Source organism: Macrotis lagotis, chromosome 1 (genome assembly GCF_037893015.1).
Source record: "Macrotis lagotis isolate mMagLag1 chromosome 1, bilby.v1.9.chrom.fasta, whole genome shotgun sequence".
Lineage (NCBI taxonomy): Eukaryota > Metazoa > Chordata > Mammalia > Peramelemorphia > Peramelidae > Macrotis > Macrotis lagotis.
In genome coordinates, this window is record NC_133658.1 from 451,856,704 (window position 1) to 451,878,822 (window position 22,119).

A 22,119-nucleotide genomic window follows, 5' to 3' on the forward strand; every position below is an offset into this window, starting at 1 on the left:
ATATAAAAATTATTTTAAAAAAACAAAAAAAGAAAAAGGAGGAAAAAACCAACCTACTATTGGTGATATAAGCAGAAAAATATGAAATAAAACTTTTTTAAAGGAAATGTTGCAAAATTACAAGGATTAAGCATTGCTTGAAAGAAGTTATATGAAAAGATACACACCTCACCCCTTTCCAGAGTTTTCCATGTATCTTCATGAGTTCCTATAGATCTTTGCATGCTTCTCTGTATTCATTCCCCTCAGTTTTATTTTGGATCTTTGTCTTTTGGGTTTCTTGTGGGTAATAGATTCTGAGGTTTTATTTTCTCTAAAGTTCTCTAAAGTTATGATTTTCTCTGCTTTTCTGCTATAAACATGTTAGTTTCCTTCAATTCTTTTTAGCCTTTTTTTTAAGGTGTCCCTTTTCCACTGGCTCTCTTCCCCTCTCTCCAATCTCCTCTTTTCATTTATTACCTCTTTCCCTTTAAGGTTTTGTTTATTTGTTCCTTTCTTCTACTTTTATCTGCTTATATCTTTCTACCTTTTTTTTTCCATCAGTCGAATAGATTTCTACTTCCTCCCCTAGTTGAAGAACTAGTCCTATTCATTAGGGTTTTTCCCATTTCATTTTTTGCATCCCTTTCCAAAATGAATTTATTTTCCTCTCTTTATTATCTATCTTCACTTTCTATTTTATCGGGATCCATGACCCCAAGATCAAGGGGTCTTTCATTTTCCTGTATTCCTATACAGCCTAGGTTTATCCCTGCTAGGCTTCCTTCTGCCATTGGCTGGCAGGCTTCTTTTCATCCTCTGAATTTGTCTTTTTCATTCTGCCTCTGACACAGAACAGTGCCAATTACTGCAGGTGTCAGAGAGGACACTGCCCCTCCAATAATCTATATCCTTTCAGTGACCCTCTGCTTTTTTTAAACTTTTGTCTAGAAATCTACTCCCTGTGTCCGAGTGCTCCCATTCCTCCAGATCCTGCCCCAAGGGTTCCCTCTCTCTCCCCCTCCCTCCGAGAGCAACAGCATTTTGTCCAGACACCAAACTCCCCCAGGTTTCAACTAGTAAGAGTCCTTATCTCTTTTCATCACAAAAACATTCTTCAGTGGAACCTCCTCCCACTTGTAAAGTAAGGCCTTCTTTCTTTCTCTCTTTTCATAGTTTCTCCTCCTCTGTACCTTGTAGTCTCTTCTTTTTTCTGAGACCACAGAGGTTACCTTTTCCTCACTGGTAGCCTATCCTCCTGCTCCCCTCCCTCCTTTCCTGTACCCTCCTATGTTGTAATGTAGTCCCACAAAAGAAGCTTTCACCCATGGGGGAGGCTTTGCCAAGATAATGCTCCCTATCCACCTGTTGCCTCTACCAGATTTTTTTGTCTTTCTATTGTCACTCTATTGCTGTTGCTGTCTGCAATTATTCATCTTCCAATTATGTCTTTTTTGGGAGGGGATATTCAAGAAGCAATTAATCCCCTCTGTTCAAGTTTTCTTTCTAACATTGTTTCAAACTCTTTATTTTTATTTTTATTTTTTTGTCCTATTTAGCTAAACTTAGATTTGCAGGCTAGGTCACCCTCAGCTGCATCCTTAGTTCCAATGCTCTTCTAAACATACTATTTATTCCTTCTCTTATCTAGTGGATACAGAATGATCTTTTCTTTGTATTTGATCATCTTTCTGATAGTCAAGCATTTACTGTTTCTGAATTCAATTGTGAAATTTAACTACTAGAAGTTTAGGAGCTTTGGATTTTTTTTCCCCAGAGGTAATCTGTGAATTCTTTCAGTTGAATTTCATTTTCTACATTCAACAGTCCTAGGAAGTTCTCGTCTTATTTTTAATTTCATTATTGTATTAAGGTTTTTTTTTTGTCCTGTCCTGTTTTTCTGGAAGATCTATGATCCTTAGATTATATATGAATCTTGTCTTTGCTTTCATGGTTAGCATGTTTTCTCTTAATGTTTTTGGGGTTTTGCTTCTCTTCTGGATTGACCTTTATTTCTGTTTATTTGCATTCACAATGAATGCTCTCTTCTGTTTCTTTGGTGAGTCTTACCATTGCAGATTCAAGTTTTTCTATTCTGATCATTATTTTTGCTGGGTCCACTCTCATAATTTTCGATTCTCAATTAAACCAATTAGGAGCAGCATGCTGTAGGTCTATGTTCTTGAATTTCATAGGGTCCTTTGTTTTATCAAATATTGAATAATTTTCCTTCATTTTAAAGTATTTCTTCATGGATACCTAAACTCTTACTAGAACTGGAGGGCTTATTTCCTCCAGTAACTGTTCTTCCATTGATTTATCTTTTTGTGTTTAAAATCTTTGTGATTTCTTCTTCCTGGAAACTTTGGTACTTTCAGTCTTTTTACCCCACTTATTTCCCTTATTACTCCTCTCTTCTGACTGTGTCTTAGGTGGCTGTGGGTCGCCACACTGAATGGGTCCACCCACCTAGGTTCCTGCCCCAGTTGAGTTTGTGGTGGTCAGAGATGGCATCAGGTGGGTGTCATTTTCCTGCAGGTTTGAGAATGATGCCCAGTCTCCCACAGGCAGGGTGCCAGTTGTGGTGACCCTTCCCATTCTCTATTCCTTAGTTCTCTTGCCCTGCACGAGGGCCTGCTTTCCACAGTATCAGCAGTTTAAATACTCATTTGCATTCTGGGTGGCAGCCTCTGCAGATTTTTACTATTAAAGGGCTTTGGCCAGGATGTCTAGAGGTCTACAACCCAGATTCAGGATCTCTATAACACTAGAAGGAGGGAGGGGGAGAAGAGCATGCAAGGGTAGATCTGATGTTGTGTCCATGGATCTGCCAGTACAACTTCAGTGCCAATAGGGCAGCTGGGTGACCCAGTGGGTAGAGCACTGGCCCAGGAGTCAGGAGGACCAGAGTTTGAATCTGATCTCAGATACTTGGACACTTACTGGCTGTGTGACCTTGGGCAATTCATGTCACCCTGATTGCTTCACCATCCAGGGCCATCTCCAGTTGTCCTGATTCATATCCAGGCACTAGACCCAATGGAGGAGAAAGTGAGGCTGGTGACCTAGGACAGCCTCCCTCACTCAACTTTAATTCATGCGCTTGTCATGGCATCACCTCGCAATATCATGGATTCCTTTGAGAATGAAGGACAAATGTCAGTAGGGTAGGAGGTAGGAGAGGGTTCCTGATTTGGGTCAGAATTAGTGAGTATCAGTTTCTAGTATTATTTTTTGTTTTTTGCTTTTGAATTCTAGATGTCCCAGCCCATGAATATAGCTGAAGTTGCTTTAACTTTGGTTCATAATTTCACTTTTCACTTTTTAGAAAGGTTGTTCCTTCTGTTTACATTAGTTACATTAGTTACATTAGACACTGTAGTTGTTTTCTTGGCTCTGCATAGGTTCATGTAGATCTTCCCATATTTTCTTACATTCATCATATTCATAATTTTTGTTGTTGTTTCTGCTAGGCAGTGGGGTTAAGTGACTTGCCCTAGATCACACAGCTAGGTAATTATCAAGTGTCTGAGGTCAGATTTGAACTTGGGTCCTCCTGACTTGGGCCACTTAGCTGACCCATATTCATAATTTCTTGCAACATAATGACACTGCATTACACTTATATACCACAGATTGTTTAGTCATTCCCCAAATTAATGGGGATCCCCTTTGTTTCTAGTTCTTTGCTATTACAAAAAATACTATTATAAATATTTGGTGTAAATGGAGATTTTCTTCTTTTTTGGGGGGGGATATAGCCCATGGGTTAAATTTATTTAAAGACAGGTACATAATTGTTATTGGAAAAATGCATAATAACAATCGAAGGTAACCTGTGATTATTGTTCTTTCTCATCCACTATATTTTCTATCCTTGTAATTAAAAATCTAAATTATTTCTTTGCTTTTTTATTATTGCCCAAATAGTTTCTTTCTGATATTAATTTTTAAATATTTAATATTTATTTATTCTCATTTTGTACAAATATTGTTTTTTATAATTAATAAAATATTCTTGTTTAAGAGTAAACAAAATACCCCCTCCCCCAAAAAAATATAGATTCGCTTCAGCGATAAAGTAAAGGGGAGAGAAAAAAATTAAAATAAAAAATAATAGTAATAATTGTAGGTATGGCCAGGTGGTGCAATGAGATTTTCTTCTTCTTCTTTTTTTTAGGTTTTTGCAAGGCAAATGGGGTTAAGTGGCTTGCTCAAGGCCACACAGCTAGGTAATTATTAAGTGTCTTTGGTCGGATTTGAACCCAAGTACTCCTGACTCCAGGGCTGGTGCTCTATCCACTGCGCCACCTAGTGGCCCTAAGATTTTCTTCTTATCAAAGGCCTGCTTAGAATATAAGCCTGGTGATGGAATCTGCAAAGCAAAAGATGTGGATCTTTACATAATTCCAAAATCTTTCCAGAATGGTGGTACTGAATCACAGCTCCTACAATGCTCGTGTTCTTATCTTCCCACAACTCCTCCAACATTGATTATTCCCAATATTTTTCCAACTTCATCAATTTACTGAATGTCATATAAAATCTCAAGATTGTTTTGATTCATATTTCTTTTCTTATAAATGATTAGGAACCTTCTTTTTTTGGTTAGTAAGAGAAATGATTATTAATAACCAATTAAATTGGGAAGATCCAGGGTTTTTTCCCCTTCCTATTTCCTCATTCAAAGCCCAGTCCTTGGAAATGATATTGATAGATAATATTGCCCAGATTATCAGGTTACCTGCCTCTCACCCCACCCAACTAGAAAACCTTATAAAGAGAATCTGATCTAGGGGAATTCTGGCCTATTGTGTTCTACTTTGGGGAGGACTGGGTGGATCCCTTTCTTTGTCCAAGATTGTACCCAGTCCTTCTTTAAATAAGATTCTTTTATTATTACATTCATCCTCTCATTAATTGTTAACCAATTAGAATTGATTTCCATTTGTTGGGAGCACTCACTATCCTTGAATATTTTTACACTGAGCATCCTCCTGAAAAACTTCCCATGATTTTGTCTTTGGCTTATGACAGAAAGCCAAATGATCATTTTATTATCTATTAGCCATAATTAGTAACATTGATTATGAATTACCTAGAAATTATGTCTCTCACACTTTTCATATGTCACCTTGGTAACAGTTTACAGTTCTTTTGAAAACTTTAAAAGCTGTTATGATGGCACATTATAAAGACTCTTATACCTAGAGGATGTCTCACTTTCATTTTAACTAATTTGTTTCATTCAAATAAAGGCACCTTGAATGAATATGGCATCCTTCCTCCAAAGTACTTCCCTATAGTCCTTTATCTGTTAGATCTATGGAAAGAAAGAGAAGTTTTTTTGTTTGTTTTTTAGATTTTTGCAAGGGCTGGTGCTTTATCCACTGTGCCACCTAGCCACCCCGAAAGAGAAGTTTTGACCAAAGAACAGATAGATAACATTATGAAATGCAAAATGGATAATTTTGATTACACTAAATTGAAAAGTTTTTGCACAACAAAACCAATACAATAGAAAGAAAGCAGAAAACCGGAAAGCAATTTTTATAGTTAGTATTTATGATAAAATTCCCAATTCTAAAATATATAGAGAACTAAACAATTTCCCAATTGATAAATGGTCAAAGGAAATAACCAGGCAATTTTCAGATGAAAAAATTAAAGTCATCTATAGTATGACTTTTTCATATGAAAAAGTATTCACATTTTCATATGAAAAATATTCTAAGTCATTCTTAATTAGAGAATTGCAAATTAAAACAACTCAGATACCAGCTGACAATTATCAAATGGCTAATATGACAGGAAAGGGAAATGATAAAGGTTGGAGGGAAACCTGAGACACTAATGCATTGTTGATGGAATTGTGAACTAATCCAACTATGCTGGAGGGCAATTTGGAACTATGACCAAAGGGCAATAAAACTGGGCATACTATTTGATCCAGCAATACCACTGGGAAATCACAAAAAAAGGGAAAAGATCCAAAAATGCAAGAATATTCATAGCATCTCTTTTTGTGGTGGCAGAGAATTGGAATTGAGGGGATGTTCCTAATTGGGGAGTGGTTGAACAAGTTGTATATGAATGCAAAGGAATGTTATTGCTCTATAAGAAACAATGAACAGATTTCAGAAAAACCTGGAATGCCTTACATGAACTGATGCTGAATGAAGTGAAGAGAACCAGGAGAATATTGTACACATTAACAGCAACATTGTGAGATGATCTTCTATGATAGATTTAGCTCTTTTTTTAGCAATACAGTGATCAAAGTCAATTCTAAAAGATGTGTGATAGAAAGTATCATTCACATCCAAAGAAAGAACTATAGAATCTGAATGCAGATCAAAGCATATTATTTTCACATATTTAAATTTATTTTTTGCTATTTCCCTCTTGTGGCTTTTCCCGTTTTGTTCCAATTCTTTTTCCACAATGTGACTAATATGGAAATATACACAATACAATTTGACATGTATAACCTATTTCAATTACTTGCTATCCTAAAGTAAGGGGGAAGAAAAATATACAAAAAAAATGAATGTTGAAAATTATCTTTTCATATAATTGAAAAAATTTAAAAATTAAGATTAAAAATTAAGAAGGTAATGACATCTAAAAAAGTACTTCCCCATAGAGATGGTAGATGGAGAGACTGAGAAATTGAAAGATGGCAGAGATCATTAGATGTTTCCAGTGAATGCTTCCTACAATAAACCTACTTTAAAAAGAAACTGAAGTTTTGACTTTTGGATATTTGATAATCATTTAGTTAAAGAATTTCTGTCCAGGATATTTAAGTAAGTATGTAGGCAAGATTTGTTAGTTGGGAAAAATTCAATATCAAGAATGGATGAACTGTCTTAAGGTAAATTTCATCCAATCTGTGAGATAAATAAAAAAAGTTCTAGTTCCATTTTTGTATATTGTTATAAAAATGTTTAATTTTTTAAATCTTTAGAAATCCATGGATTGGAGACTGGCTGAACAAATAGTGACTCAAAAATAATAAACTATTATTACATTGCAAGAAAAAATAATATGAAGTACTTTAAAAAAAGCATAGGGACAGATAATAATTGGTACAGTGTGGGGTGAGAAGAACTAGTAAAATACTATTCACAATGACTATATAATGATAAGAAAAGAACAAAAAACCCAAACTGAGCACTGTGTTACTATATTGATCAAATTTATTCCTAGAGAAGAGATTGAAAAATATATCTCCCTTTTTTTACAGAGGTATGAGATTATGAATATGGAATATTATATATACTGCTAGACTTTGTTGATACATTGATTAGTTTTACTGAACTCCTTATTTAAAAATTCTTTTATATAAACCATGACTCTTGAGGGAGGGGGGAGAAGAATGATTATGTTCAAAAATGAAGGGTTTTTTTTAATTAAAGGAACAGGGGCGGCTAGGTGGCATAGTGGATAAAGCACCAGCCCTGGAGTCAGGAGTACCTGGGTTCAAATCCGGTCTCAGACACTTAATAATTACCTAGCTGTGTGGCCTTGGGCAAGCCACTTAACCCCGTTTGCCTTGCAAAAACCTAAAAAAAAAAAAATTAAGGGAACATAAAAGTAAAACATCAAAAATCTCAGTCTTTAATAGCAGTATTCTAAAAGACACCAAAATAGGAATTTATCTCTTTTTCTGTATATTTCTTTTCCTGGTACCTCATATTTGTTTTAATTTGCATTTCTCTAATTAACAGTGACTTAGAAAATTTTTTTCATATGCATATACTTTTTCCTTCTTGCTTCTCACTCCTTATCTATTTTCCTCTCTTCTTTCTCTCCATCTCCCTTTCCTTAAATTCAGAGGTATTAATGAAAAAACTAAATTGTATTTTAAATTATTTGTAGCATTTATTTAGATTTAGGTTCATTGAGCTTCTTTTTAAAAACAAATAAATAATGTTATAATTTTCTTAATAATTATAATTGCAATGACAATAACAATAACAACAAATTATGGCTCTCAAATGCTTTTTTTCCCCCTGGGATTTCCCTATCTTTCTGTTATGGAAAAGGTAGCAAGGTCAGACTCTTTTTTTTTAAATTTTATTTATTGAACGCAATGGGATTGAATGACTTGCCCAAAGTTACATAGCTAGGTAATAATTAAGTGTCTAAGGTTGGATTTGAACTCAGGTCCTCCTGACTCCGAGACTTGTGCTCTATCCACTGTGCCACCTAGCTGCCCCCCCCCAACCTAACTACCCCCTCAGTTTTTCTATTGTAACAATAGACTCCTGGTATTTGAAGTGAATTTGAGAGGTCATCCAGTCTATTTCCTATATTTGGTTATTTAAACACCCCAGAAGAGAGATTCAGAGCCACAAATCATGTTTAAAATCTTCAAAAAATGTTGTCTCTTTTTAAAACATTTCTTTTTTTGTCATGAATTTAACAGTTATTAAAAATATAATAAATATTTCCATATACAAAGATCAGAAAATTATTAAATAAAAAGCAGAACTTCTATTATAGAGATTGTTTCTATCCTTTATAGACATAAATATTTCATTTTATCACATATCTTGATTTTTAAAAATCTTAGATATGTTTAATCCCTGTTTTGCATGTAATCAAAAATTTTTTTATTCAAAATTATAACATGCAGATGAAGAGACTGAAACTTCATTAAGGTTAATTAACTTGTCCAAGGCTACACTGATAGGATAGGACAGAGCTGAGTATAGATATATTCTATATTGTCATTCCACAGTATGCCAAAAACCCAACATTTCCTGTTAATCAGATTAATTCAATAAGCAATTGATTAATTCAGAAAAAAATTCAGTCAAAGCAACCATTTGAATTTAGTCAAAGCTGATGAACTAGTGTGACCTAAAGATACAAATTCAAATTTAGGAAACATTTATTAAGAGCCTATTATGTGCTTGGCACCAGAAATACAAAGGAAAAAATGTGTATTAGTGCTTAACCTTGAGATACTTCTAATTCAAAGGATAACTAACAAGAACACAAATAAGTATGATATAATGCAAGATAGAAGATGGCCAAGACAAAGGAGGGACCAGATAAAATCTGAGCAAGGTGAGCACTTTCAAGCTGGGAGGGAGAAAGCATGTCAAGAACAAACCAGGAAAGGTTTCCTGGAAGAGATGGCACCATATCTTCAAGAGAAATGAAGAAAGTATATTCTGAGGACTGGAGGCAGCTGCACAAACCTAACTTCTCGTTGCTATTATTATTATCATCATCAGATGGGAGAGCCAAAATTGAGATTAAGGAACACTTAATAGTCCAGTCTGACTGAAATGTTGGACATATATATCTGGGACCGATAGAAAATAAGGTAGAAAGCAGATTAGAATCCGACCGTGGAAATCCTTGAGTTGTATGTAAGGCACTGATCTCTAGAGGAGGCTTCTTATTTCTGTCTTCTAGTTTGATTATTTTTGTGGTATAGAGTTTGCTTGTTTTCCCTCATTTGTGAATTCTCTGCCTCTAACAGAGTTTCATGGAAAATTTACAGATTTCATCACATGGAGCCAATTTTCCAATTGCAGTCAAAGCTAGCAATCTGGATATTTCCTAAGATTCCATTTTCATGTGGAGTTTAGGAACTGGAATTCTAATTTCAGACATGATGCAATTTTTGGATTTTTTTTGGGGGGTCAGTTTATTACTATTTGAAATCAAATAGAGATTTCATAATAATTGTCCTAACAAAGAAACATGTCACCCACCTGGTCTTTAAATAACAGGACTACAGAAACTGTAAGGTAAAGAACAGACTACTGACCCTATTCAGGGATGGTTTCTCTGTTCAAACATACCAACAACAGTATGATTTTAACATTTCACAGTCATTTTATGTATGATATCAAAGCTTAATTTGTCTTTGGGTTGCAACTCTACAATTCTAACATCTAATGTTCTTGACATCTTAATAAACTAGAAAAAATGTTTGAAATAAAAAGTATATTTGAAAAAAGCACATTTCCAAGATTTTTTCCTACTCAGACCTGCAATTTGTAGTCTGACTTACCTCTAGGAACATAGGAGTTCAGGGACCATTCCCTTGTGCCTTCAACGTATGCTTTCTCCTTCTTTCCTTTTCTTTCTGCCTTTAACACTGGATGACATTTCCAACACCTTTCCAACTCATGATCTCTCTTGATCCCTGGCTTGCTTTTCCAGCTAATGATTTGTACTTTTGTTCTGAGTCTGGTGCTGTTTGGGCTCAATTCCACTGACTGCACAGTGAAAAGCGTCAGAGAATAAAGAAAAAAGCTTTGGAATTCTAGAGGCTGTGAACAACAAACAGCATCTAGAGGAGGAGTCAGAAGTTCAGGGTCTAGGATGGTAGCTTTAGCCAATTACTACTTAAATATTTCACTTTCAATCATCTTTTCTAAGTGATAATTAAGTATTATTTGGACAATCTGCTTTTGTTTTCAGGCATGCAAATGTATTTGCCTTTTAAAATTAACTCTGGTAAAACAGAAAATAAATTAGTGTATATTCTTGATTAAAGTATTCAGGTAAAGCATTATTAACACCAAGAGATATATTTAAGAGTGCTGATTGAAATGAATTTTATTGCTAATTTTCCTGGAACATTTGTTAGCTATCTTATTGCTTATTCTTCCTATACTATAGTTTTCCTGCTTCCATAAAATGGATATAAAATAAATGTTAATTTTTTAAGGTAACCAACACACTAAAGCATTACTAAAAATCTTTTTTATCTAACAAAAAACTGGAAAAAAAAGTTTATGCCCATAGATTGAAGAATGGGTGAATGAATTGTGATGTATGAATGTAACTGAATATTTTTACTCAATTAAGAACGACAAATGTGAATAATTCTGAGAAATATAGGAAGACAGATAAACTGATACAAAGCAAGGAATCAAGAAAAAAACCCACATTACATATGTAAAAGCTACACTAGAAGACATTAGAACTCAAATTAAATCTAGTTACCAATTTCAGGTCCAGGGAGACCAATAATGAAATACTGATATGGTAATATGTAGATAGGAAATGTTCCATATGTTGTCCAATGCAGTGCTATAATTTCTTTTATTTAACTATTTTTCTTTATTATGAGGAAGGCTACTATTGTGGGGGAAAAGGGAGGAGAGTGATGATTGAGACATGACTATTGTAAAAAGCAAAAAACATCTTTACAGAAAGTGTTATTAATCTGCCAACTCATAACATTGAGAAATGAGTTGATCATTTAATGAGTGAGAATTTAATATGAAAATCATTTTGCTCCCTGCCACAGGGGACTAAACAAAAAGTTCTACACACTTAAATCTGTAGCAAAAAAAAAAAAAAAAAAAAAGATGAAAATAAAGAAGATAAAAGGAATGAAAATGATTGAACTCCAAAAGAAGCTAAAAGAGGATATGAAATTTTCATCCAAGAAAAGCTTTAAGAAAAGTGTAGGGGGTAGGAGGTGGAGGTGTGTTAGAACCTTTTTATGGAACAGAGTATTGGAACTTTGACTTTGAAAGGTATGTTTATGCTCAGGCCTCTTGCTAAACAATGTGTATAAAATCAAATGCTCCTCCCCAAGGAACTAAAGCATTCATTCTGAGTTTTATCAAAAATGCTCCAATCCAACTCCACTCCTGCATTCCCCCATTTCCTAAAATAGCATAGACTTAGACATTTTTGGAAGTCAAAACAGGGACAAGTAACTTTTTAAAGTTCCTCCTGCCCAACAATTCTGTGAATTCTGTGGGTTGGAATAGATAGTGGTTGAGGTCCCTTCCAACTCTCAGACCTTGAGAGCCTGTGATTCCTCTCCTCAGAGTAAGACAACTGTCACTAAAATGACTGGGCAAATTTCTGTGCTGCTTCTGGTTTGGAGCTTGGGGAGAGTGTAGTAAGTCAACCTAGGATTTGTAATGGGTAGATATTTTCTTTTTTTTTTTAATTTTAGAAAGATTTTATTTTTTAGTTTAATGATTTTTCCCCAATTCTTGCTTCCCCTCGCCCCACCCTCCACAGAAGGTAGTCTGTTAGTCTTTACATCATTTCCATGATATACATTGATCTAAGCTGAATATGATGACAGAGAAATCATAATGGACAGATATTTTCAGGGCATGGTGGAATGAATTGTAAAGGTAAAGCCAGGAGAGAAATGAAACTGCCTAGTGAGCCTGTAATAGGTCTGTTTAAAGGGATAAGGGGATTCTAGCCTAGTTAAAGGACTCCATTAAATATTTTAAAATTATTTGTTGTCTATTATGTGCCCAGACTGTTCCAAATATTATGGATGATATAAGAGAAATGAATTCCTGCCTTTAAAAATAAGTATGAAGCCAGAAAAGCACTCACAATGGGTGTTCATTTATTTATTTATTTGTTTGTTTGTTTATTTATTTATTTATTTTTTCCCATAATGGGTCTTAAGTCATCTGAAAGATATTTTCAACAGTGACTTATAAGTCAAAATGAATACATAATCTAGATATAAAGGGAGATATCACAAGAAAATTAGAAAAATTTCATAGACAATCTCTCACATTGGGGTCTCATTTCTTACATAAAGAACTTTGTCAAATTTATAATACAAATCATACTGCAAATGATGAATGGTCAAAGGATATGAACAAGAAGATTTTCCCATGAAGAAATAAAGATTTTTGTATAACTATATGAGAAAATGCTCTAAATCATTATTGATGAGAAAAATGTAAATTAAAATAGCTTTGATATATATTATACCCATCAATCAGATTGCCTGATATGATAGCTTTTCTATTTGGGACTATGTTCAAAGGACTGTAAAATTTTGAAAGAAATCATTAAAAAAGGGAATAGGAGCAGCTAGGTGACGCGGTGGATGAAGCACTGGCCCTGGAGTCAAGATTACCTGGGTTCAAATCCAGTCTCAGACACTTAATAATCACCTAGCTATATGTCCTTGGGCAAGCCACTTAACCCCATTTGCCTTGCAAAAAAAAAAAGGCGGGGGGGGGAATAGGACCCAAGTACAAAAATATATTTATAGCAGCTCTTTTTGTGATGGTAAAGAATTGAAAAATGAGGAGATGCCCATCTTGGGGCATGACTGAATTGGGGAATGACTGAATTAATTGTGGTATATGAATGAAATGAAACACTATTGTTCTATATAAAAAATGATGAGCAGGTAGATCTCAGAAAAATCTAGAACATGAATTCATGCTGAGTGAAATGAGCAGAATCAGGAGAACATTGTGTTTAGTCAACATTGTGTGATGATCAACTATAATAGACTTAGCTCTTTTCAACAATGCAATAATTAAAGACAATTCTACAAGACTCTGGAAAATGCCTTCTACATACAGAGAAAGAACTATGGATCTGAATCCAAATCAAAGAATACTATTTTCACTTTTTTTTTTTGTTTTCCCCTTTTGTTCTGATTCTTTCACAACATGACTGATAAAAAAATATATTTAACCTGATGGTGCATGTATAATCTATATCAGATTTCTTCTTGTCTTGGGGAATAAGGGAGGAAATTTTACAAAAATGAAAATTGAAAACTATTTTTATATGTAGTTGGAAAAAATAAAATACCATTAAGATAAAAAATAAATGATAGAAACTTTTTAATTGGAGAATGACTAAATAAGTTGTTGTATATGATGTGATAGAATACTGTTGTGATAAAAGAAATGATGAGTTGATTGAATAATGAAACAAGGGACAATTTGGATCTATGAAGGAAGATGCTATTCATCTCCAGAGAAGGAACTGACAAATAGAAATATTCATTGGATGGTCTTACATACAATGTGTATGTGCGTGTATGTATATATATATATATATATATATATATATATATATATATATATGTTTATGTATATATGTGTATATGTATATAGTCACACTTAATTGTAGGCTTTAACAGGGGGTGTAAAAAGTGCACAGCAGAGAACAAAAGAAAACTGTCCTAGAAGGGAGCATGGAAAAGCTGGATTACTTTGAAAACAATGAATAGCATTTATTACATAGGTTTTCTTGAAATGGAAATTTATTGGTTCATACTGAATCTTTTCATGTTCTTCTGTATACCTAAAAATGTTCTTTTTTTGTTTTTATTTAAGTTTAAAAAATGAATAAAAAAATTTTTAAGGAAATAACCAATGACTTATGCACAAGAAATGATGTAAAAGATATTATTCAAAGTGTATTCAATTGCCAGGCATGTAGGAAGAATGTTAAAAAAGACTAAAGAAAGACCTCCAATACACTGGATAGCTTCTTTTATGGAGGATTAATATGAGGGTATAGATAAGAATCAGAATGGGAAGACTCAGATGGATGGTGAACTATACTCTTTCTATAGATCTATCTATCTATATCTATATATCTATATCTATATCAATAAGAGCACAGAACCATTGAAATATTGGAGTGTGAGGGCCAACCTTAAAAGATTTAGAGATCAGATTTCAAATTCAAATTTATTAAAATCTATTTTTTTTAGGTTTTTGCAAGGCAAATGGGGTTAAGTGGCTTGCCCAAGGCCATACAGCTAGGTAATTATTAAGTGTTTGAGACCAGATTTGAACCCAGGTACCCCTGACTCCAGGGCCGGTGCTTTACTGTGCCACCTAGCTGCCCAAAAATCTATTCTTTAGAAATGACATGAAACAAGCTTTTGATGAAGTTATCCTTCCTATATTATGCAGAGTCACTCAATGTCTGGCTTAATATGTGGCCACTAGTGTAATGGTTGCTGAAGGGGTATTAATCACATGTTGGAGAAGACTGCAAAGGCCAGAAGGGAAAGAATACTATCTAGATCAGGAACACAATCATTTATTTTTAGCATCCTCTGCTTCTAGTCCCAGAGAAACCAGAAAATAAAATACTATAAAGTTAAAAAAAATAAAATGATAGATGCTCTTCAATTGGGGAATGGCTAAATAAGCTGTTGTATGTGACATGATGGAATACTACTATGATATAAAAAATGGTGAGCTGGTTGAGTTATGAAACAAGACCTGGACCTGTGAAGGAAGATATTATCGACCTCCAGAGAAGGAACTGACAGAAATATGCATAGGATGGTCATATATATGTGTATGTGCGTTGTGTACACATGTTATATACATATAATATTTACTTTTTTTAAAAAAAGCAAACAGCATGAGAAACTGAGAAGGGGGAATAAGGAGTGATTTTTTTTAATGTGAAGGATATGTCTAGTATTATTCTGAGTCCAATCCAAGAAATGGTACCTTTTATTTCTTCTTCAACAAGAACACTTACTCAACACTAACTATACATAGATTTCTTCCTGGGTGTGCCGTTTAACTCCAAATCCCAAGATTGTTTGTATCTGTGGATTAAGAACCTGTCCAAAGAAAGATTCTAAATGAATGTTTTCATTTGGGGTCATCTTCTGCTTGACTTGGTATACATACTTCCCTAAATGGGAGGTTTATAAATACTCTAACCTCCTGTCCTCATCACTGTCCATGTTTGTACTATAGTTTAATGAGTAGCAGAATTATATTTGTCTCCTGTTAATATTCCCTTCAATTTTAATTGCAAAATAGAGATTACAGGCTAATAACCTTTATTATCAGGGAAGGTTGTCAATAACTACACCTAAGAAATATTATTTTTTATTAGGAAACACTTTTATCATATCTGCAATCTGATAAGTATATGACAAAACAGATACAGATAAGGTTTACCTGTAATATTGACTAATTTTCTCAACCTACCACCACAATGCCTTTGAAAGAAGCAAAAATATACAGATTCTTGAAAAACATAAATTGTGTCATAGAAGCATCCTGTTCTGTTTATCAAGTCCCCATCATTACATTGGTTATAAAAGGCTGGGTTAGCAGAGGCTTAGTAAACAATGTGCACCTGTTTCTGCACTGTCTAGAGCTCCCCAGACCTGCAGCTTCCCTTATCCCTCTAGGATCCTTTCTGTTTTGACAACTCTATTATGTTACAGTTCTACAAAAGCTACAGAGGAAAGAGCTGTTGTTGCTGACTCACATGGGTGAATTGTTATCTTTTTGTGACATTTAAGTGGTTTCCTAGATGGTCTTTTATTTATATTGATTTATTCAATCTAAGAAGCTATCTGTGTAGTCTGACTTTTTCTTCCCTGTCTCCCTATTTGACAGAAGTCTGGAGTGTGTTTCGTGACATATTAAGAACAATACTTGGAGTGGAACCATCCTGGACAGAATTATACAGTGGCTCCCTCAGAACCCTTATCCCTTCCTTGGTGTCCCTCATGCCTCCTTCAATATCTAGGCTTTTGTCCCAACCATACTCTTTTGATTGCAGTCCAAGTTGGGAACTATAATTCCTTTCTATCCCCCAAACATAACTTACCTTTTCTCTTGCTTATTCCCCCAAAGCCAACTAGTTGGCAGGGTTACAAATGAGCTAATTCACACTAGGATGTTAGTGACAACCTATAAACAATGGGAAACCGTGGCTTTCAGAAATATTTGCATTTCAATATCTTGACCAAAAACACTGACATTTTAGGTTTTATGCTGGTGGAGCAGGAAGGAAAATGAGTGTTTTAATTTTTGTTTTTGTTAAGAGAGGAGAGTCTTAAATCTTTCTAGTGCCTTCAGATCATAATCATCAAAAATCAAATCATAATTTACTTATGTAAAGTCAAAGCAATTTTGATACCTGTAGCAAACAGCACAAAAATCTATCCTCAAAGTTTTTAAGCAAAATTCAGTGGAGAATAGAGAGAAATTCTGAGATACACAACACTGTGGAGGGAAAATGTTTTGGGATATATTAAGGGTTACCCTTGGTAGAGACAGAATGAATTAAACATCATGAGAACTCATTTGGGGCACAGTCAGCTTTTTCTAGGTGTTGAAGGAATAAAAATTACTCAGAACACTATAAATGTTGGTGCTCTGCTTTGCTCACCCCATTCTAGCTAAGAACCTGAGTAAAGAGGCCAAATCTAGTATATGTTAGTCTTTCAAATAAGTTCAATTAGGTAAGCTTCAAGGTCAACTTCCTTTCAGGCAGTAGTTAAAGAAATGGTCTCTCATTGGACCTAATTAATCTAAAAAATTTGTGAAGTAAATTTCTACTTAGTTTTCTAATTTTCCATTAAAGTGCTATCCTGGTATAAAAGATATCTTGAGTTCTCAAAGGCTGTGCCCTTGAAGCACATGCTTTGGCACATATTATCTAAGACAGATTTCAGGTACTGAACTGATAACTTATATGTGTATAGAGACAACATAGTTCAGTGGCAAGTCATTTAACTATATTGTAGGAAGAGCCTGAACTGATGTGATCTATCTTCCCACATATGGAACAGCAGTAATGCTCTGGGAAAGATACATGCTTAAACATTAAACTTTCACAGGAGATTATGGGAAGAGATTTTAAAATGGAGAAGCAGAGAAATAAATGACTGACTTTGTTTTATTTGTTTGGAATCTGTTTTGGCTTTGTTTTTGTTTTTTATTTTATTCATAGACCTTGACTGTGGTAGCTAGAATGCTGAGAGAAAATCAATCAGGAAGAATTGATATTTTGCTTCTCTCTCTCCTTCATACAGGCTGTTTTTTACTGTATCTTTTTTTTTAAATTACAACTCTGTAAAAGATTGTATTTGACAGAGTTAACCTTATTTGTCAAATGCACTTGAGATTAACCCTCTTTAGAATCCTACAATATGGTATTTATAAGAGACACATTTGAAGCAGTGATACACACAGGGTAAAAGTAAAAGACTGGATCAAAATATATTATGCTTCAGTGGAAATAAAAAAATATCCAAGGGTAGCGAACTTAAACTCAGACAAAGAAAAAATAGATCTCATTAAAAGGAAGGAAACTACATCTTAAAAGGCACCATAGGCCATGAAGCTATATCATTATTAAACATATATACTCCTATGTTATAGTGTCCAAATTCTTAGAGGAGAAACTGAATGAATTACAAGGAGACTTAGCATAACTAATATTGGGGGATTTCAACTTCTGTCTTTCAGAACCAGATTAAACACAAAATAAACAAGGAAATTAAGAAGATGAATAAAATCTTAGAAAAAATAGACATCTGGAGAAAATTGAATGGGGATAGAAAAGAATATACCTTTTTCTCTGTGATACATGGCATCTACATCAAAACTGACCATGTGGGCATAAAAGCTTTACAGTCAAATGCAGAAAGGCAGAAATAATAAATGCCCACCTTTTAGATCATGATGCAATAAAAATTGTCTGGAATAAAGGGCCATGGAAAGATAAAACAAAAATTTATTGGGAACTAAATAACTTAATTTTAAAGAACCATCAAACAACAAAACGTAGAAATAAACAATCATTTCATCCAAGAAAATGATAACAATGAGACATCACATCAAAATTTATGGGATGCAACCAAAGCAGTTTTTAGGGTAAATTTTATATCTCTAAATGCTTTTATGAATAAAATACAGAAAGAAGAGATCAATGAATTGGGTATGCAACTAAAAAATGCTAGAAGAAAATAAATTAAAGATCACCAATTAAATACCAAATTAGAAATTCTGAAATCAAAGGAAATTGAAAGAAAACCATTGATATAATAAATAAAACTGAGTTGGTTTTATGAAAAATAAATTAAATAGATAAATCTTGATTAATCTGATTAAAAAAAACCAAAACTACCAGGATCAAAAATGAAAAGGGTATCCTTTATTCCACCAAAGAAGAGGAAATTAAAGCTGTAATTCGGAGCTATTTTGCCCAACTGTATACCAATAAATTGGATAACCTGAGTGCAATGAATGAATATTTACAAAAATGCAAACTACCCAGATTAACAGAAGAAGAAATATAATACTATAATCCCATGTCAGAAAAAGAAATTGAAGAAACCTTCAAAAAGCTTCCTAAGAAAAAGTCTCCGGGTTCAAATATATTTACAAGTGAATTCTATCAAACATTTCAGGAACAATTAATTCCAATTCTACATAAACTATTTAAAAAAATAGGAGAAGTAGTTCTACCAAATTCCTTTTATGACACCAATATGGTGCTAATTACCTAAACCAGGAAAATGCAAAACAGACAAAGAAAATTATTATTACAGAGTAATCTCCCTAATGATCATTGATGCAAAAATTTTAAATAAAATTTTATCAAAGAAATTATATTAAGTTATTATTAGGATAATAATCATGATCATGTAGGATTTATAACAGGTGGGCAGGGATGATTATTAGGAAAACACTCAACATAATTGAATATATCAATAACAAAACCAACAGATATATAATTATCTCAATAGATGCTGGAAAAATATGACAAAATACAACATCAATTCCCATCAAAAGCACTAGAGAGTATAGAAATAAATGGAATTTTCCTTAGAATAATAAACAGTTGGGGCGGGGCGCCGCTCCCGGGCCCGGCCAGACTGGCCCTGGCCGCCCGCGCTGGGACATCCCCGAGGGGCGGAGCGCGTCCGGGAAGCCTCTGGGCCGGGGCGCTGGCCCGAGTTGGCCCGCGGCTGCCCCGCTGCTGGCCCGCGGCTGCCCCGCTGCTGGCCCGTGGCTGCCCCGCTGCCCTGGCCCGCTGGCCTCTACCCCTTCCTCCCAGCAGCGTCGGCGGACCCGGGGCCTCGGCCCCCGCAGAAGGCGATCTCCGGGGCCGCAGCGGCGAGGGCAGCTCCCGGAGGAGAGCTGGGGAAGCCCGCGGCGCTCTGAGCCGGAGCCCCGGCCCCCGCCCGCCCGAGGCGCCCCTGGGGGCCATGCAGTCCCTGCTGGGCCTCCTCCTCCTCCTCTGTGCCTGCGGCCCGAGCTGCCCACTGGCCCTGGCAGAATTACTTACTCATCTACCAGCTCCACAGAACCCAAGAATTCACCTTTATAATTTAGAACCCGTTCTAAGCTGGGATCCTGTTCCCGTAAGCAATCTTACAGGTCCAGTGCTCTACAATGTGGAATATAAATATCTCAGTAACAATTGGAGCAAGGTGCATTGTGTTAATTGTACCAGAATTACAAAACCAATATGTAACTTCACAGCAGCCAGAAGTCCTGGTGTTTTCCATATTATTTCAATGTTCTTTTACGTGTTAAAGCTGAGCTAGGTAGGAGAGCACGTTTCTGACTGGGCATCGGTTCCTCAATTTCGGCATTTGCGAAGTGCAACAATTGGACCTTCTTTAGATGTTATTGTAAGGCCCGCACTTAATGGCTCTCTTATAATCAGCTTCCAGCCTCCCTTCAAAGACGAATTTCGATGTTATGTCTATTACTGGGAGAAAGACGGGGGAAAAAAGGTTGAGTTGGGTCCTTTCATCTGCCAATCCATTCAATTGAATGACTTAAAAGTCCCAAGTGAATACCGTTTCCAAGTGCAAGCAGAATTGTTCTTTGAAGGGAAGGGACATCGAGGACAATTAAGTAACATATTTTGTCATAAAACCTCAGCTAAGGCTTCAACTAAGCTTCAACAAAACATTATAATAATCCTTTCGGTAATTACCACAATGATTCTTCTGGTCCTGACTTATTACGTTCTGGTACTATATTTCCAATGTCTAATAAAGAATTATTTTCATTCTCCGGGATTCCCATCCCAGATAAGAGTATTTAAGGGATCCCAATGAACCTATTTTATTTTTTATTTGTTTGTTTTAGTTTTTGCAAGGCATTGGGGTTAAGTGGCTTGCCCAGCCACATGGCTAGGTAATTATTAAGTGTCTGAGGCCGGATTTGAACTCAGGTACTCCTGACTCCAAGGCCAGTGCTCTATCCACTTCCCACCTAGCCACCCCCCAATGAACCTATTTTAGAGGCACTGGACAAGAACAACTTAGTGGAAGAGGATTGCTGGGTTTCCTGCACAGAAGACAATCTTCAGCAGTAATTTAAGCAACATTTGTATGGATAACCAGTTACATACAAACATGACCTAGAGCCAATAAACTGTAAAGATTACTGTCTAAACTTTACAAGAGGCCATTTTCCCATATTGCTGTCTACCACAGATGCCATATTTAAGGACTTGAGATGAGTTTTATTTTCCTTTTTAAATGCACATTACTGGCCTGGCGAATGTTGAAGTATAAGCTATCTTCCTGGCCTAGGAAAAAAACACTTCTTAATGTACACCCCCCCCAAACACTAAAAGTATCTCTTAAAACATGTACTACACACCTACAATACCTTAATTGAGAGACAACCTAAGAATAATGGAAAGAACTGCAGTCTAGGAACTGGATTTTTATTTTCCAGTTGCACCAGTATTTTCACTGGGTGGCCATCAGCAAGTCTCTTCACCTCTCCCTGCCTCATTTCCTTCATCTGTAAAATGAAGTTGAATTATAGGAGCTTTCAGATGTTTCTTACCTCTAAACTTCCTTGGCTGGTACCTCAATGAAATTGTAAGTTAGATACTGGTCTTGGCCATGTTCCAGTTCTAAGAAAATGTTTTCATTTAATTTTTCTAAATAAATATTTGTTAATTACAAAATTAAAAAAAAAAAGAATAATAAACAGTTGGGGCGGCTAGGTAGCATAATGGATAGAGCACCGGCCCTGGAGTCAGGAGTTCCTGAGTTCAAATTCGGCCTGGGACACCTAGTTGTGTGGCCTTGGGCAAGCCACTTAACCCCATTGCCTTGTAAAAAACTTAAAAAAAAAAAAGAATAATAAGCAGTTATCTATCTAAAACCATTAACAAATATTATGTGTATAGGGATAAACTAAGAGTATTTCCAATAAGATCAGGAGTGAAAGGATGCCCAATATCACCATTACTATTCAATTTAGTATTAGAAATATTAACTTTAGCAATAAGAGAAGAAAAAAGAAATTGAAGGAATAAAAATTGGTATTGAGGAAACAAGACTTTTACTCTTTGCAGATAATATGATGGCATACTTAGAGAACCTTAAGAAATCATCTAAAAAACTTCTTGAAACAATTAACAAATTGAAAAAAGTAACAGAATATAAAATAAACTCACACAAATCATCAGCATTTATTTTTTTTTACTTTTTTTTAAGATTTTTCAAGGCAATGGGGTTAAGTGGCTTGCCCAAGGCCACACAGCTAGGTGATTAATAAATGTGTGAGGCCAGATTTGAACTCAGGTACTTCTGACTCCAAGGCCAGT

General features: G+C 35.0%; 1 pseudogene; it reads left to right on the forward strand.

The window, feature by feature from the left end:
• Nucleotides 1–3,087: 3,087 nt before the first annotated feature.
• On the forward strand, nt 3,088–20,917 carry LOC141504551 (interferon gamma receptor 2-like; annotated as a pseudogene).
• Nucleotides 20,918–22,119: the final 1,202 nt, after the last annotated feature.